The sequence below is a fragment of the Cebus imitator genome, unplaced genomic scaffold, assembly GCF_001604975.1.
Source record: "Cebus imitator isolate Cc_AM_T3 unplaced genomic scaffold, Cebus_imitator-1.0 Scaffold645, whole genome shotgun sequence".
Classification (NCBI taxonomy): domain Eukaryota; kingdom Metazoa; phylum Chordata; class Mammalia; order Primates; family Cebidae; genus Cebus; species Cebus imitator.
In genome coordinates, this window is record NW_016107960.1 from 415,913 (window position 1) to 433,899 (window position 17,987).

At 38.4% G+C, this 17,987-nt stretch overlaps 1 protein-coding gene and 1 long non-coding RNA gene across 4 annotated transcripts in view; one reads left to right on the top strand and one right to left on the bottom strand.

The window, feature by feature from the left end:
* PIK3R1 (phosphoinositide-3-kinase regulatory subunit 1) overlaps nt 1-17,987 on the bottom strand; it is an 85,348-nt gene that overhangs the window by 48,798 nt on the left and 18,563 nt on the right. The gene's annotated exons all lie outside the window — the stretch shown is intronic.
* Nucleotides 11,717-16,298, top strand: LOC119469403. The gene is made up of 2 exons (XR_005198201.1): nt 11,717-15,151; nt 16,070-16,298. It is a non-coding gene; the product is annotated as an uncharacterized LOC119469403 (long non-coding RNA).

A 17,987-nucleotide genomic window follows, 5' to 3' on the forward strand; every position in this document is an offset into this window, starting at 1 on the left:
AATTAAATCTAGAATCCACAAATTTTACCTTCCATAATAACAAGGGTGAGAGTACCTCATATAACCACTGTATCCCTCCACCTTGAAGAATCTCCTCAGATAGCTGAAGTAGGGTCCTTATCAGAAAGCAGTGGCAGTAACCCATTGTGTGCTGACAGGTTTTTATCCTATCTGGAAATCAATCATTTCCCTCCCTTCCCTTCTCCCTTGGGGAGTCACGAAATAGGCACGGAGCACCAGATTAACTTTCCTATGATTTAAAAGGACCTTCTGAAGGATATGAATTAGGTTTCCTCGAGTTCGGTACTGCTGGTAAGCAGGTTCTGAAATCTCATAACTAATCTAAAGAACTCCAAGAGCGCCCATTCAAGCGCCTCAGGCAGCGCTGATTTTAGGAACTTAGGGCTGAGGACACACAGGCATGCTAACACAGCAAGGGCTCTCCTCGCAGGGCTGAATGCTCATAATAGGAAGTCTCCAACTTGCATGTGGATTGTGTTTCCAAAGCTCATTTGTAAGTTGGCTGTGTGAAATCCAGAACACATTTTCCCTCAAAAAACGTTATAAATGGTGGTTAGGTCCCCAGATTAGACCTCCTGACGTCTATTTCACTCAAGTGATTTTTGAATGACTACATTGGCGATGACTACAAATGGGCATGTTTCGGTGACATAAAGGGTAATATAAACTTTAGTAAACAAACATGGAAACCTAACTCACTTATGATAGCTTCTATTTTATGTCTAAGTCTATCAAGGCCAATGGAAAAATCTAATCCCTCCCACCCCTGATTTTCATAATTGATGTCAGAGGCATCAATAAGGAGCTGACGGAGCTGGGGAAAAGCAAAGGGCTGGGAGGCAGGCAGCAGAAGAGGTAGAGCAATGCCTGGGTTTCTACTGCCTTCCCATGCTGGGGCCTGTCTCTAGGACCCCATGTCCTGTGGGAGGCACCCACTCCCTGCTCCTGCTCCTGCTCCTGCTCCAACAATCTGAGGAGCAGATAATGAAGCCCAAGCTTCTTAGATCGCAGAGAAGAGAAACATAGTGAGCTGGAGAAGAGCAAGGGCTAGGGGCGAAGGAAGACATGCACCACTGGGTGTCACCCGGCTGTTCCCAAGATGTGCTGCTTACCCAGCTGGGGTTGCACACTCGCTCATGCTCTCAGCTTCCCTCCATTAGGTTTTTAGCTACCCTCAAGGCAGTGGAGATTTTCTCTTCCCTTTGGTGACCCCAGAATCCAGCCCATCACTTGGCATAGAGTAAGCACATAATAGGTGACTGAACAGTGGTAACAGGAAATGATCTCCAGTTCTTTAGGGGTTTCCAGATGGGTATTCATCCAGTTATTCAATCGCTCACCAAATAGTCCATCAACTGTCTTCTATGAGAAAAAATTCAAATGGTTGCTTGATTAAGTATCTATGTTAACTCCCCCACCCCACCACAGAAAGTCTCCTTTCAAAGAGTACTTGAAATATGTGGTAAGTGGTGACTATAAACACCTATTAAAAATGCAGCTTTATGAGAAGCTACCATAGTAGCACAGTGGTAGACGCTAATGGGTTAACAGAATTCCTACAATGGCTTGTTGAATTAACCAACTTCATTTGATGAAAGAAACTGTTTAGTTACAAAGTCCAATGCCCAATATGATATTATTTTAAAATGAAACAATTTAGGCCAGGTGAAGTGGCTCACACCCGTAATCCCAGCACTTTGGGAGGCCGAGGTGGGTAGGTCACCTGAGGTCAGGAGTTCAAGACCAGCCTGGCAAACATGGTGAAACCCCATCTCTACAAAATTACAAAAATTAGCCAGGCATGGTGGTTCATGCCTGTAATCCCAATTACTTGGGAGGTTAAGGCAGGAGAATTATTTGAACCCAGGAGGTGGAGGTTGCAGTGAGCTGAGATTGCACCATTGTACTGCAGGCTGGGCAAATGAGTGAAATCCCATCTCAAAAAAAAAAAAAGAAAGAAAGAAAAAGAAAGAAAGCAACAATCTAAATGCTTCAATGTGTGTTTAGCTGGATTTCGTTACAGAACCACTTAGTGCCAGAGTAGATAATATGTCTAAGCAGTATTTTTAAAACCCTGTACATCTGGTTTTATAGAAATACAATACAAAAAGACCAAGGAGAGCTACCATAATACAGAACTGATGGTTGACAGAGTAAAAATTAAAAAGGGATAAAAGTTGAATGAGTAGAAAAAGCAGAAATAAAAGAGTGATACGTTTCACATGCACCTAATTCTACTCTTCTTTAGTGGTAAGAACAAAACCAACTGGAACAGGAAAATGACTCTGAATTTTAAATAATGAGTAAGCATATATTCCTTTTCCTAAAGGAAGAGACAAAAATAGAAGAGAAATAAGGTATCATTACTGGTAAATGGGCAGGTCTTGACAGAAGGAAATTACACAGCTTGATTATAACAATGCATTTCAACTTCCCTACATAAAATGCTCAGGTCTTAAATTCCTTGGTAATATTTATGAAGCTATCTTATTTCCCCTCTATCTCACCTTTTCAAATCATGCTGCAAGACTAGGTATGAGCCTAATGCTGACATCCACAGCAGTCTGCCAGAAAATACAAACATGATTCATTTCCTTCAGAAAATATCTCTTGGTTTATTATGGCCTCACTCCAACCACTCTTCTGCTTGGGTTTTGCTTTTATTATGCTCTACTCATTTAAATTCATCAATATGTTGCTTTGTAACAGTTTACATTTTTTTGCACACATATATAGGTGTACTACGTAAAAACCGAAACAAATAACATATGGGTCTTCCAATTTCCCCTGTACCACCTCTTTCTTTAGCTGTTACAGTGCTTAATTCCCAGTGGCAGATAAATAATTTTTGCCAAAGTAATTGACCAAACATGTAATGTCAACAAAGGGTATCAAATGATTTGGGTAGTGCCACATATAAAAAAAGGTTAGAATTCCAAATATGAACAGATGTAAAGAAAAAATAAGGGCACCATACAAAACTACGTTGGCTTTATTCATAAATTTGTTAGGATATCTACCAACACACACAATCACAAACAGAATACTAATCGATGGAAATCTTAATTTTCTCAAGAATTGAAGGGTATTTAGATACAGGGGACAATGAGGGGAGGTGGATTTAAGATAAATATTATTAAAAATCATAAACTGCTATGCTGGGGTTTTATATTTAAATCTAAGTCATCTTAATAACAATTTACATAGCCATTCAATTAATGCAGAAAACCCCATTAAAAAGAACATTTTTGGCCAGGCATGGTGGCTCATGCCTGTAATTCCAGCACTTTGGGGGGCCAAGGCCCACGGATCCCTCTTGAAGTCAAGAGTCAGACCAGTCTAGCCAACATGGCAAAACCCGATCTCTACTAAAAATAAAAAAATCAGCTGGGCTTGCTGGCATGTGCTGGTGGTTCCAGCTACCGGAGAGGCTGAGGCAGGAGAATCGCTTGAACCCAGGAGGCAGAGGTTGCAATGAATTGAGATCATGACATTGCGTTCAGCCTGGGCGAGAGTGAGACCCAGTCAAAAAAAAAAAAGAATATTTTCCCAGTATGGAAATACCTGAGAATTTTTTTTTAAAAAAAAAAACCTTTTTTGTTTTATCAAATGCACCTTAAAGACATTCAATGATGGGGAAATGGTGGTGTTTAGGGCAGTGGTCTTTGTATGGTGCCCACGATCTGGGAAAACAGGCCCTGGCACCAAAGCCCAATGTCACCACTGGCCTGTCCTATTTCAGTTGGGCAGGAAATAATGGATTTCAGAAGCTGGAATGAAGGAAAACCTGAACTAACAACAGAGTTAGAAAAATGTTTTTAGTCTGTAGTTCCAGCTACACCAGAGCTTTGCTAAGGCAGGAGGATCTCTTGATCCCAGGATGTCAAGGCTACAGTGAGCCATGTTCGTGCCACTACACTCCAGCCTGGGTGACAGAGCAAGACCCNAAAAAGGCCAGGTACAGTTGACTCACACCTGTAATCTTAGCACTTTAGGAGGCTGAGGTGGGCAGATTGCTTGTGACCAGCCTGGGCAACATGGTGGAACCCCATCTCTACAGAAAAATTCACCAGGCATGGTGGCACATGCCTATAGTTCCAGCTACACAGGAGGCTGAAGTTGGAGAATCAAGTGAGCCCAGAAGGTTCAGAATGCGGTGAGTCGTGATCACACCACTGCACTTCAGCCTGGGTAACAGAATAAGACACCATCTCAAAAAAAGAAAAAAAGAAAAAGAAAGGAAAAATGTTTTCAAAATCAATCATTAAGCCTCTAAAATGTTCCCAATTAAAATCCACTTATCCATTAAGATAGAATTCTAGCTCAAAAAAATAATTTTAAGAGAGCCATGAGAACAGAACGCTTGAATTTATCAATTCAAAGCACAGGTAAACGTTCCTTATCAAATCACATATTTCCAAGTACCTTATTCAAGAGCACCATCAAAAGAATTCTATTTCGATTACACTACTTACTACACCTGTAAGAATGGCAAACACCTTTTAATTTTAGTTCTTCCGTTTTACCAATAGGTGGCAATCTTTATTGCTAAGACAATTTAGGCAAAGTATTCAGCTTCAGAAAGACTGCCTTTCCTCTTCCCTTTTAAGGCTCAGCATTTTTTTTTCTCTTACTAATGAGCTATTTGATAGTTAGTAATGACAAAACCAAGATACTTGTTATTTATTAAGCTACTGCAATTTTGGCTTTGTTAAAGAAAAAGAAGTCCCAGAAATCTCTTTAAAAAGACACACACAGCTGGGCGCAGAGGCTCGCACCTGTAATCCCAGCACTTTGGGAGGCTGATGCAGGTGGAGTATTTGAGGTCAGGAGTTCAAGACCAGCCTGACCAACATGATGAAACCCCATCTCTACTAAAAATACAAAAAATAGCTGGGCATGGTGGCGGGTGCCTGTAATCCTAGCTACTTGGGAGGCTGAGGCAAGAGAATCACTTGAACCTGAAAGGCAGAGGTTGCGTGAGCCAAGATCAAGCCACTGCACTGTGGCCTGTGCAATAAAAGCAAAACTCTGTCTAACAGGCACACACCAAGTGGACAAAGCAAAAGAGACTCTGCAGGGGAGGGGATGGCTAGGCATGGTTTTGACAGTATTATGACTTCCAAATAAGACAAAGTATAGAATACACTCACAGCATACTAAAGACTTGAATGGCTCACTACCAAATTGCATGGGTAGTGAAGACATAATGTAAAAAGAATACAGGTGTTTACCAGAAAACATCCATCAAGGGACAAGACTTATAAATGCAATGGAAACTCTGTCTCAAGAAACAAAACTTTATTCCAGTGATCTCTTTGGGGAAAGATGTACACAGCTGCTCAGCAAATTCACTGTCCCCTTCATTGCAACTGAAGAGGATACTCAAGTAAGTGTCTTAGAAAAAACTAATCAGTCTTATCATGTTTACTAACTTATGTAATCCTGCAATAATTTAACTTCTTCTTTGAACAGCCTCAAAGAAGGTGAAGAAGAGTTCATCACTACTCTCCATAAAACACTGCTTCATATAATTTTCAACTGTTTAAATTGGTCCTTGGTCTTTATTTTCCAAGGCTAAACAATTTCTTTTCCTTTTCTTCAGGTTTAAATGAAGTCTAAACTTAAGTCTAAACAACTTTTTTCTTGTTTGTCTCAAATGTATTTTTTTTTTAATTTTTATTTTTGAGTGCCTCACTGAAACCCTTGGCTTGATAGAGGTCATCAATTCTATTTTACAGATGAGAAAAGCAGGGTTAAATATGTTACAGTCGTTAGGTCACACAGCACATTAGTCACAGCAATTAGGACTAACGGTTAGCCAAGGGCATTGTTCAGAGCTCTGAGATGTCCAGCCTGTTTGCAAGTGCTCCACGTAAGCAAGAACAATGAATGGGAAAGAACAAAAGTGCAATGCTGCTTTGGTGATCCTATAACACCAGTAACAAACTCTTTCTGCTGTATATCTCTCACATGCTCATAAGGGCCCAAACAGCATATTCAAAACTCAACCAGCTTTTTTAAAGCATATTTGTCTAAATTCTTAAACTTTCTAAGGCATACAACCACCAATAAATATATTCACGTATAATGCAATAAAGAATTATAAAAATATAATCTTTTTCCTCCAACTAAGAGGCTCTTTGGGTTAAAAAATAAGAGACAGTTAATGTGACCCATCACATATTCCACACTGTATTCTTTTCCAGTGCTGAAATCGGTTTCTTCCTTTTGAAGTCAGCAGCTCAGTCTCAGAGAATCAACCCAAAGCAGAATGACTTGGATCCCTGACTTCGTCTGGCAGTTAACTGAGTCCCTTTACCCCCTCTGTTTTGCCCCGTCAATAAGAGAAAAATTATTCCTTATGCAAAGGGATGCAGAGAGGTTGATAAAACTCCATGCTACTTTGGATTTCTTAGAAATTGCCCATAAAACTCATTGGACACATTATGAGATGTAATATCATAGATGATGCTCAGTAAAGCTATGGTTTCTTAACATCTAGTCTCAGAGAGTCAATTAGATCTGAGAAGTTCAAACAAGTGCATTTTTCCAAAATGCATGTTGTCTTATAACTATTATTCCAAAGCAAAGGAAGAAAACTCCAAATTAGCAATGGATGTGAGCAGTTAACTATTCAGTGAACAGTAGCATTCATATATATTCAGCAAGAATTACAATGTGGTTACAGCTTAAACTCCTATTTTTTTTTTTTTTTTTTTTTTATTACAGAAGGGTAACAAACGGTAAGTGATTCTCCCACCTCAGCCTCCCAAGTAGCTGGGCCTACAGACATGTGCCACAGTGCCTAGCTGCTCCTTTTTTTTTTTTTTTTTTTGGTTCAGAACAGAGGTTTAATAGGCAAAAGAAAGAGAAAAGCTCTCTGCAGCAGAGAGGGGTCCTGGAGAAACCGGTGACCCTAAAACTCATCTTCATACACACAGAAATTTTATTACTTGATATAAAATAGGTAGTTCGAAAAAAGTTTTCACAAGAACCACTGAGTGAACTTAATGTTTCTAATTAAAATACCCATAAATAAATCCCAAAGTCTTTAATTATGACCCATTTTGTCAAGAGACTTTCAAACACATGCTTTCTGCTGAATCCCACTGGGGCAAAAAAAAGAATTTACTGTCACTCAAGTCCTGTAACTGTACAAATACACTCCATACAACTGTTTTCTGCATCAGATTCTTTCTTCTACCTAACTGGGGGGAAAATCAAGTTAAATTATGTCAATTTAAAAATGTTTTTATATATAAATAAAAAGTCACCAAGGATGGCTGGTTAACAGAATTTTGGTTTGCCCTAGATAAACATATATTGCTGCTTATATGCATCTGCAATTTAATCTTAGTAGGGAATATCATGCAGCCACAGAACACTCCAGATTAATGCTTTAATTTAAACTACAGCTGTTTAATCTTCTCATTGTAAGAGACCAGAATACCTAACACTTGATTCTAGAAGAGCAGGAAGTAAACAAGAGTGAAGAGAGGAAACTGAAGTTACTCAATTGTCCATGAAGCTTAAGGAGCAATTCTACATAGTTCCAATTAAGCAGCTCCTCATTATTCTCATTCATTTAATCGTTTCATGGCAGACTATTCAAAATCTGCATTCCAGTGGTAACTTATTTCTGCTCCTGATCCACTAAAATTAATTGAGCAGCTCCTTTATGCTGAAGCCCTGGGCTGGGAGGTAGTCTTGCTACAGCAGCTTCTTCTGGTTAACAAGTTGAACTGCCACTAAAGGAAAAGAAAGGCTGCAATGGATATACTTGTTTGCAGTTGGTTTACACATATTTTCTCCAGTGACCATTCTGGGAAAGAAAGAAAGGTACAACTATTCGCACAAATTTGGTAGACAGAACTTTCTAGCTCCACCCTCTTTTAATTCACTGGAACTTCCCCTGAAGAATTTTCTAGGTTATGACCTCCATAGATGGTTCTTCCCAGCGCTGAATTTTCTCTGAGGAAAATCCTCTCATATAGTTAGAGTTCATAAGAGAGGACATATTTTTTTAAAAACAGGAAACAGAACATCAAAACCTTTCAAAGTTTTATGTGTCTAATCATAGCGGTGAAACAAATCTTTTCTTAATCAAAATTATACTTTAACTGTCAGAGAGCCTAGATTTTACATGTTCACAAAACAACAATTCTTCTGATACCAAGAACAGAAATACAACTTATGTTTCACATAATACAGAAGCAAAGGGCTCAAATGGGCCTTCCTCTTTCATCGTGGCCTTTCGTAAAAATTGCGACAGTAAACCAGTGGGAATTCTGACAGGAAAGAAGTCCCATCAGAGGCTGGCTTTTTTTTTTTTAAAGGCCTTGCTTATGCAGAAAATTCTTGCTTTTTCCATTATGCGGTGTCTAGGGGAGGGTGGGAAGAGGAAGGCTTCTTTCTATACTTGTAGAGCACTGTAATTTAAAATGAGTCATGCAAAACATAAATGAAAACGTTAACCTCTGAGATGGGGGTCAGCAAATTTTATTCCCGCTTAGATCCAGTTTTCTCTGGCAAACTTGACTAAATACAAACCAGGGGCTTTCCCTGGGTAGTCACGCTCCAACGTACCAAGACACTGAGGGCCAAGTTTGAAAGAAGGCAAGCTCAAGAAGGAGGCCTCTAGACTTAAGAAATCCTTGGCCACGGCTCAGCTCACGGACAGGCCTTGGACTATCCATTCAACCCAGCTTACCTTCCATTTCACAGGTGTGACTTTCCACCCCCCATCACGGCTCCAGGGATATCCTGACTCCTTAGGGGGGTAGAATGATCTGTCCTGGTGGTAAGCCATATCACAGTAGCTACCCTTTCTCCTGGGTCCAGCCTGGGAAAGCATTTGAGTGCCTATCTACCCATGGAAGACCTCTTTTAGGGCCTGCTGCCTTGTCTCACTGGAAGTCGTGCTTGCAATAAAATCATTAAACACATGTAATGATTGAACGGAACCACTCAGCAACTAGGACTTTTCTTTGGCTTCATACATTATGAGTAGGATGTGAAGTTTGACCACTGTGTATTCTCTGAGCAAGATTCAACTTGAGGCCACATGAAAAACTTCAGATACTTGATCCATGTTGTAGCCCCAAGTGCTCTAAGAGCTGTTTCTTTCCTCTATGCAAAGATTAAATTTTTGCCTAACCCATCAATTAAAACACAAACATTTTTCTAGGTTGGAATTGCGGGAGTGTGACTCCAGATACCAAACTAACAATATCCAAATAGCACAATACTTTTATCTAAATGAAATGAGGGCACTGCTTTAACCTGTGATACTTCACATTCTTCCATTTTTATTTCAAGTAAACTTTGAAAGAAGTTGATGCATTTTGTCCAAATGTGTATGCAAATTGTCGCATATAAGTCTCTGATTTGATACATGGTTCTAGGACATGATTTTGACAGAAATGAGATATTGGTCAGTCAAGCATTTTTAATATCTGTAAGATTCTTAAATTAGTTTGAAGGCAACTGGTGTATGGGTAAAGATCACAGAAATGCAAGACTGTACTTAAAAGTCTACAATTTACAGGCAACTACTTGCTAAGATTTAGTTAATACAGCCAGAGGGTCCTTTCCTCCTGCAACTCACTTTGAGGGTGGTACAGTGTGAGGCTAAGAAGCACCATCCTTCAGTGAGGGAGTCTGCATGCAAAGACACGCTCTTCACCAGCCACTAGTGTTGGACTTGGAGCAAGTTTCTTCTTCTTTCTAAGACTCAACCCGTAAACAGGACTAAGTGGACTAAGTGAGATCAGGCAGGTAGAGCAGAAAGCGCACAGTGCCTGGCACGAAGCAAATGCTCGATGCACGCCTGCAAATGTGTAAGGATCACATGGAAGAAATTTTAAATTTTTCATCTCATAGGTCAAACATTTCATCTTGCATGTATTTAAGAAAAGGAAAATGTAGCAACCAGATGTAATGAACTAAAAAGAGTAATGTAAAAAGCAATTGCAACCGCCACCTTTTCAGCAAATCAAAAATTCAGAATCATTCAACTACGTACCCATAAATGAAAGGCTCAGAATAAGGTAACAAAATTAATCAAACATGCACTGGTTTTACAAAAAATATTAAGTATCAACTCTTCATTTTAACCCTTATAAACAAAAGATTTTTTTTCCTCTCATTTTAGGAGGCTTCAATTACTATTAACTAGTAGTAATCAGTATTATTAATAGCTACTATAACTATTAACCCCCACCCGGTCCATTTCCTTCTCTTAGGAAATTATACATTAAATGTGAGACCAAATAATCTGAAGATTACTAACACATTTGCTAAGTTATAATTTAAAACATTTCAATATGTGAACTAAACAGCATTTGGTACTGGTGAAAGATGGTCCCTTAGGAGTCCACTGAATCAAGAGACTAGTCATCAACTAAGCAAAACCCTCAACAATATTTTAAATGTGTTCTAGAAAACAGAATGGTGGGGTTGCCTGGGAGGTGGAGAGGGGCAGTGGTTTTGTATTTTGGAAAAAGATCATTGTGAAACTCACCCCATCCTTCTCTTCTAGAATATATGAAAGGCAACTAGTCTCACAGCTAGACTACAACAAAACCAGGAAGGAAAGAAGACAGGAAGGAAGGAAAAAATATTTTCATTCTTAGAGTTAAGGAACATAATTACCCCAAATATTAAAGGGATGTTAACGACTAGGTTGGAATTCACTGAAAGTAGTTACAGGAATAAGAACAGTTACAGTGACAATGCACTTCCGTGACCATACTGGGGCAGGCAAAGAGGTCTCAGAGTCTGCTGCACAGACTCAGGATCCTGGCAAAGAAAAAACAAGAGTAAACACTGTTTGCATCTTGTCAAATTTTTCCTTGGTGAGGGCCAAAGTTAGATGATTCCAATCACAGAAGGGCTGGAGAGATGTGGTCTGACAAGAACTGGAGCTTCGGTTAAACAACTGTGAATTTTATGCTCCAATATGTTTAAACTTCCTCTAAATGTTAAAGCTGACCAGGTTTCTCAAGTTTCCCCTAAGGGGAAGATTAGACCACAAGTGACAGTTACAATATAACTGTACATGTACGGCCAATCCAAACAATGAAGGCTAGTGAAGTGGCAAGTTAGAGCTAGCTTTCAATCCTTTCTCTAACACTGCTTTTAGTGAAACAGCACACTCAATTATGAAGGCAGATTTGTACAGTGCACCCAATAATGGCTTTTCTATATTGCCTTACTATCAGATATGGTTTAAATATAACATTTACTATATATCATATATAAATACATATTATATACATATATATTAAAATCAGGTATATATTAAATACATATTCTATACTATCATATAAAAACACATATTACATATCATATACAAATACATATATATTTATATGTAAACATTAATTTATATATGATATATATATAAAAATTGAGTATTATATAGATCTACAATGTTATCTACAACATTAAGATGCACAAGCCGAGTGAGGGCTACACCAAAGATTACAGTTTTAGCCAGTGAAGAGCCATAGGCTTCAACATGCGGAAGGAATGAACTGCCCTTTAAAAGGAATCACCTCTTTCCAGCCTGTGGTTCTGACGAGGTTCTTTTGCTGCAAGGAATAGTAACTCACACATCTGCTTTATTCTTTTTAGTTTTTCTTGGGTCTGTTTCCTGAGAGGAAAAATCTGCTTGTTTAACTCACTTTTTCATATCAGACCGCATCATACGTCACTGGCAAGCCAGGGAGTCATCTGCCTTTGGCTCCAGGGTGCCCTGTGGCTGCTGAGAAGTCAGCAGCATCAAGCAGTGTGAACTTAACCCCCGCCGGCCCTTTCGCTGTACTGCAGAGTTGCTTAGGAGCACTGGCTCGACAGTCGGGCTGTTTGGAGTCAAATCCCAGCTCCTCCACTAGCTGTGTGACCTTGGGCCAGCATCTAACTAAACTTTATCTTTAAAACAGGTATGATAAGGCCAGTGTCATAGAATTCTTAGAAAAAGTAACCAGTCGATGGAGTAAAAGTTTAGCACAGTACCTGAAAAATAATGTGCTGAACAAATATAGGTATATGGTCAATTTTATGTGTGTGTATCTATGTGTATATATGTACATACCTATGTTTATGTCTGTATTTCTTTACAGTATTCATACACAGTAAACATTTTCCCTGTCTGCAATATTTTTATGCTTTGTTGCCTATCTTTTGGAATATATATTTCTAGGTGTTTAGAAGATATATATATTTTTTATTATTTTGGTAATTACTTTTTATATAGTTTTATATAAAACTATATAGTTTTATTATTTTGGTAATTACTTTTTAAGTTAACCAAAATGAATTACTTTTAAATTTATACCTTTTCAAATCATAAAACTTGACAATAAAAAGGCAACCTTTAGGTCCTCCCATCTGAACATGAGCTCCTGTTTATCAGCAAATGCCTCTCAATTTGCCTTTCCACATAAAATATAAGGAGGAAGCTCAGTAAGTTCTTAAGTCACCATCTTTTCTCCTCAAAGCTCTGCTAAATTCAATACTCTATCTTTTTGGCATTTAATGCTAGAAAGGAGAAGAAAAACAACTTTGTTCCCTGGCAGCAAATAGCTTGCCAGTTATTTTGGCAAGGTACTTTATTAATTATTAAAAAGAAATGCTCATATTTTTCATTGATTTCACATGAAAAATATGGGGAACGCTTTCAAATCTGCATGCATGCATGAAAACTTATAATGATGTTGTTCTATTTCACTCGAGGTGGTTTCCTGTTTATAAACACCTGTAATTCTCCTGTTAGATATTCTCTCTATACGTCTTCCCCCTCATTTTATGTTTTTATCCTTTAGATTCTGAAAGAGCTTTTCCTTGTTTCTCCCTCACAACACAGAATTTATTTTCAGCTCATTACCCCCCTCGCATGAATTTTAATGTGCTATTACAGTTTTAACTTAGTCTTTTTTGATTGTTTCACTCCGATTTCATCCTATCCTACTGTCTTTTCCGCTCATAACCTTCTGACTACTTTCTGCCCCTTTCATGAGGGACAGAAATGAATCATAATAATAAACGGAAATATTGTAATAGAAATAAATCATAATAAATCAGTTCTGGAGGTCTACTCTTCTTTTAAATCTCCAATACGGTCTCCCTTTTTCTTTTATAGATGGATCTGGTTCAGTAGGCTTGGTTACGTTTTTCCCGTTTACTTATCACTAAACAAGGAACGATCTACCCACACCTGGTGAATGCTCTGAGCCAAGGGACCCACTGGGTGCTGATTATAGACCTATAGTTGGCAGGTTGAGATGAACAGGCCAATTCCAAAGTGGTTTTCATTTCAACCTAGTTTTGGTGAATCTGAGAGAAAATTCTCCTGCGTTCACCGCCTGGCTTTTTGAGGCTCTGAGTGACAGAGAGCCTGTAATACTCAAAACCCTCAGTGAACACAAGTCTTTCTAACTCTACACCACCTCCAGCACTTTATTTTCATGGATCAGATTCTTGGGATGTAACAGTAATAGCCCCTAACTTACCATTCCAGCTCTCTCTGGTTATTTTCTGAATTGTGACCTCCTACTGATTAAAAAGGCCCTGTCAGAGAGGACAAGGTATGGGATGCAGGGGGGAGGACTTGGGGGGGAGGAGTGGGAGGGAGACAGGGGGCGGAGGGGGCAATTCCTGAGGACAGTTCCACAGGACCTTTCTGAATTATGGAGAGAGTTAGGGAGGAGATGGGTCTGTCCCGCTATTTTTAGGTGGTCAAAACTTATCCTATTATATTTTTTTACTCCGGTTCTGTTGAATTTACAGTAGGCATTTCTCCCCACCAATTCCAGTTTCATGTGTTTAGAATTTTTTTCTTCCTATCTTCTTAGGGACTGTAGTGAGAAGAGGCTCTCTCAGGAACTCTGGAGAAGCTATGTCAGGACTACCAGTCAGAGGCCTTTTTAACTCAGAAAACATTTTTTAAAGTTTTTTTTTTTTTTTTCAATGGGAAAACATATAAATAAGCAAAAATAAATGTATTCAAGAAGTTCTGTTGACACTAACTGCCTTTGAGAGACAATCTCTGGACAATGTCACATTGTCCTATTAGACACCTGAAAATAAAATCACCTGTGCCTTTCATTTACCCCCTCATCCACCCCTCTCCCCTTGGAATTCAGGTAACAGAAACACAAATGTTATAAATTTGGAAGTGACCGACTTTCCTGAGAAATATGGTGGACATTCAAAGGAATTTGGCAATCTACGTAGTCTTTTTTTAGATGGCGCTTACTGCTAACCTCAACATAATTCAGGTATAAGACTTTGAGATTCATCTGAGTCAACTTCAGGTTTCTTGCTCTCACAGATTTCAAGCAGCCGCTATCCACATGCCAAAATACACAATTCTCATGCTGGACAGCCTCAAGTCTTTGGCTTTTAAGCAAGCAATAACTCCAGTCCGCACTCCATTTTAATCAAAATGATATAATTATGAGTCTAAAATAAGAAAACTTGAAACTCAGGGAAACATTTAAGGCAAGACATTAAACTTCTTCAAAAGCAACAGGAATGAAGGTAAATCTATTTATCAATGTTATATAGCTTTTGAGTTATCAGATCATGGTGTATTTCTTCCTGAGAAAATTTGCATTTACACGCACACACCCAAAACTTTGTCTTAGCTTCATGGCCTTATCCATCTCTTTGTAATTCAATCCTTTCAAATATTTACAATAAAAAAATGTTCTAAGTCACATATAAATTTGAGGCAAATTTCTGGAGTTGTATGAATGTAATAACTAGTGAAACTTAACAGATAAAGCAGACGTAACTGAAGACCACCCAAAAAGCAGAATTCAGTTACCGATCACTTCACAAAGAACTGCTTAAGCAGATCCCCACGACTGCCTGCCTTGCCCAGAATGTTCTTGAATCTTGTGAATGCGCCATTACTATGAAGTCCCCTTTCTTTTTAAATATTTACAACATCACATGAGCTTCAGTTTTTTAATCTCAAAAAGTTATCATACGGGATCTTTGCAAGGTGGTTGTGAGGGTCAGTTGAAAAATGTCTATAAAATGCCTGGCAGGGCTGGGTGCAGTGGCTCATGCTCGTAATCCCAGCACTTGGGAGGCCGAGGTGGGTGGATCACCTGAGGTCAGGAGTTCAAGACCAGCCTGACCAATATGGTGAAACCCCATCTCTACTGAAAATACAAAAATTAGCCAGGTGTGGTGGCGTGCACCTGTAGTCCCAGCTACTCAAGAGGCTGAGACAGGAGAACTGCTTGAACCCAGGAGGTGGAGATTGCAGTGAGCTGAGATTGTGTCACTTTACTCTAGCCTGGGCGACAGAGTGAGACTGTCTCAAAAAAAAAAAACTGCCTGGCAGAATAATTAGCAAAGAGTAAGTCTGCAAATGTTTAAGGTTTATTTTGAAGAAGGCATTTTCAAAAGTTAAACAGACCCGCAGGGAAGTGTTAGACAAAACTATAGTATGTACTTTGATATATTCTAACCAAATTCATTATATCCCATTCCTTGGTACACAGATATTCCTTCTTATTTAGCAATAAAAGCATCTTCTTCTAGCTTCTTCAAACACCTCTGAATCAAAAATAAGCAAACTTATTTTTTGCTACCTGAAAGAACATGGTAAGATTTAAGTAGCAATCCTTTGAAATTATACATTAATGATGCCGCAAATATTCAGCTATGTTTCCATAGTTGGAACACAAGAATCCAAAAAAAAAAAAAACAAAAAAAAAAACTTCAAATGAATTGTTTACTAATTTTAAAAAATCTTAAGCAATGAAAATTATTTTTATTATTTTTATTTTTTTGAGACAGAGTCTTACTCTGTCACTCAGGCTGGAGTGCAATGGCACAATCTTGGCTCACTGCAGCCTCTGCCTTCCAGGTTTAAGTGATTCTCCTGCCTCAGCCTCCCTAGTGGCTGGGGTAATAGGCATGCACCACCATACATGGCTAATTTTTGTATTTTCAGTAGAGATGGTGTTTCACCCTGTTGGCCAGGCTCTTGATCTCCTGACCTCAAGTGATCCGCCGACCTCAGCCTCCTAAAGTGCTAGGATTACAGGTGTGTGTTACTGTACTTGGCCTCAAATATTATTTTTAAAAATAGAATAAAAATAAAACCATCAGTGTTTAATTAGGATTCACACTAGTTAAAAGTTTAACATAGCATAATATCTAATATCATAAAAATTAATCTTATAAATGCCCTTGAGTAATTTGAAACCCGCATTTTACAAAAAAAAAAAAAAAAAAAAAAAAGTAGCAGGCTAGAACCAGTGCTTGCTGTGGCACTGGTCCCATGTGCTGAGTCTGAGAGCATTATGTCAGTTTTCTTCTTTAGGAGAAAGCTGGAAAGATGACAATGACAACCCCAGACAGTCACTCTGACTTCACAATGCAGCCTTGTCTAATACCTATGCTAACGTATTACCTCTTAGGTAGATTTAGAGGGGCCTGAATAAACAAATGTTATAACCATCACTCTCTACTTACTTTGGAAAATTTAACCAAAAAAAATTTTATGAAAAAAATCTGTAGGAACTCCAAGCACAGATCATGTCAATGACGTTAGCTCTACTACACAGATGCCATTCAAAGGAGGTAGTAAGTCTCAAACCAGTTTAGATACCAGCAATTGCTAACTGCCCGCCAACAGAGGTGGAGCCTAAATTTTCACACTGGTGAAACATATCCTAAAACCATACACGATGTGGATTTGCAAAAACTTGATACCAGGTGGGCACTCTGATAAGCAGTAATCCCATACAATCCATGGACCAGTCTCCAATCAGATCGTGCAATGAGGTCAAGTAAGTACATCTTTCCAAGCATCCTAGATTGTTTATCTACATAAATCCTCTCCCTCCATTCCCTTATTCTCATATACAGGGTTTCTGGGTTGAATTAATGGGGAAAAACTACTAGTGAGAACCAACTTTTCTGGGTCTTATTTCTCCAACGATTCTTCTGATTAGGAATAGGACTAAAACAAAAACTTTGGCAAAACTCAAAAGAGGCAGCATTTAACTTTCACCTTACAATCAGAGAACACTGGGACTAGAAAGTTATGGAATTTACAGAAGACAAAGCAATGTGGAATTTCTGATTTATATTTCACTTATGCCTACATTCTTTACTATCTTCAATATCAGATTTGATCATCAAATTACAAGTAGTCTCCTGCAATACATTGTAACAAATTCACAGTTACAACTTCAATATGAATCAAACTATGACAGGACAGAATAACGTATAGGCATTACATCATACATGCCACCAACTGATGGAGAAACAGATGAACACAAACACCTCCAAGCAAGAAACACTCCAGAGCAGGTATTCCTGAAAATCACAGCCATGCTTTAGGTGGTATAAAGTCATTGGGAGAAAGTTCTGCATACATAATTAAACAAAGGTTTCCTGCTTGTTTTGTTTTTAATTGCAAGGGTATATTTTAACAATGTATAATATGTTATCCATTATATAACACACGTTTTGTTTTTAATTCAAAGTTATATTTTAACAATGTTTCTACTACAGTAATTCCACACACTGTTTGTATACTGCATGGAATTTTCATGGTAAAAATATAGTGGTCCTTTACTTAAATTGGTAAGAAGGAATAATACATTTATAAAGTATTCTGATAATATTTTGTTAAACAACTTGACGTTTTAGGTACACTATACCCAAGTAATTGAAATAAAGCCTATTTCTAGTTCACTTTATCCCCTCCCTGTGTCCTCCTCTATTCAGAGACTAAGGACTGCTTTGATACTGAATGTTATAAACTCAAGACCTCAAAACATTAAGATATAATCCATCATGCAATTATGCTTCTCATTTCAAGCTATCAGACCATGTCATTTTCTCCTATCTGAGCCTTCAGACCATGCTACATCCCTCCTCATGGAAATTTGTTAGCAACAAAGATACACATATATGCAAGAGCCAGC